This window comes from Solanum pennellii, chromosome 1 (genome assembly GCF_001406875.1).
Source record: "Solanum pennellii chromosome 1, SPENNV200".
Classification (NCBI taxonomy): Eukaryota; Viridiplantae; Streptophyta; class Magnoliopsida; order Solanales; family Solanaceae; genus Solanum; species Solanum pennellii.
The window spans coordinates 27,899,955-27,901,628 of NC_028637.1; the positions used below are offsets into that span (position 1 = coordinate 27,899,955).

At 33.6% G+C, this 1,674-nt stretch overlaps 1 pseudogene; it reads left to right on the forward strand.

The window, feature by feature from the left end:
• The first annotated feature begins 270 nt into the window (after positions 1 to 270).
• LOC107019304 lies at positions 271 to 1,332 on the forward strand (annotated as a pseudogene).
• Positions 1,333 to 1,674: the final 342 nt, after the last annotated feature.

Here is a 1,674-nt window from a genome sequence, read left to right on the forward strand (position 1 = left end):
ATTGGTCTTCCATACGAACTTCTGTGGTCATCTAACAGGTACTTGACTTTGCACCATGTAAAGAAGGATATTACTGATTTACCTTTAATGAGAAATCGTGTTAGTATATTCACAAATGACAAATACAAAAAAAAACAATTTGATGTTAGGAGTTCAATTATTCTTCTTGGATATAGAGAAGTAATAACCTTTTTTGGTTCTACAGGAACATAGGAGATTGAAACTTTTACGATGTCATTTCAAAAATAAGAAAAGATTTAAGTTGTTGTGATGGAAGAACGAAATTCTCCTGTAAGGAGATAGAAGGACCTTAATATTGATACGTAGGTGAAGATATTCGAGTCCATCGACCTTTTTCAGTTACTCTCTATAATACTTCAAGTTTGACCTTCTTGTCAATCAGCTTGTTCTGACCAACGTCTCTGGAAAACGTTGTACTTGTCAGTAATGCAGTCAAATTTCATCAGAGTTTCAATACCGCGGTATATATATGTCGAAAATCCATCTCGTGAAAATTTGACATGAATCCTTATGATTTTCTTGAACCTTTGTCGTGGAATCATAGTAACACTGATCATCCGTTATAATTTGTATGTTGACAACAATTAGTTGACTTATAATGCTAAGAGGTATTCCCGTATAAACATTAATCTTTCTATAGTATTGTACCTTAAATCAAGAAAACATATAACAAGCATCTGACCTAATTTAGACTTGTAATTAAATCTCCTCTTTTTAAGGTGTCCACGGATGAAACGCCTTGTGATGCCTGCTTGGGATAAACTAGAAACGAAAACAATATGCATTGCTTTTCATGAATGGAAAATTTTGAATCTGATGATGCATAGTATAGAAGAACCTTCATATGTTGTCAAGAAAATTGGAAGGAGTTACAAAAAGAATTATGAGCTCAATATTATGAATCCTTGAGACACACTATTTGCATCTTCACTTGTCCCATATATTCCAAACATGACAGTGTTCAGTGTGAGGTGTACAGAGTTATCTAAACCTTCTTTGGTTATTCTCTTGGAGGAGTTATAAAAGTTGAGTGTTCTCAACGTATCGCATTGAATAGTTACTGAATACCTTCCTCCACCCGCACCAATGAAAATTCTTACTGAGCTTGATGAATCAATATTGGAAAACAATCTAGGTTAGACAAATTCCTAACCTGCATGAGTGACTCGTGCATCATGTGTAAGCGCACTCAAAATGATGAATGGTTTCATGAGGTGGTATAAGTATGCCGACCTTTGGAAAGTGGATGAGGTAAAGTCTCTTGAAAACTTTAATAAGTATTTTGCTTCATTTGTTGACGGTGCAGTATAATGTATAAAACTTGTGCGTATGAAACACAATTAAACCTTGATCTTCTGTATTTATTATCTGTTTATGGATGTAGTACAGGCAAGTGTTGTTGACAAGCATTTGGGAGTATAGAGTGATTTGTTTAAAAAGTACTTTTGAAAAAAAAAAAAGCACACTGTAAAAATAAGTTAGACTTTCGAAATTTGATAAAACATATTAGCATTATTATTCTACATCGTTTTGTGAGTTTTGCTCACAAACTCCTTGGAGGAATATGACATGTTATGTCAACATCACACTTAAGCAACTCTTTTAAAGAGTTTCAAGTTACATTATATGTGACTCTTTTAGCTTTTCCTTGAG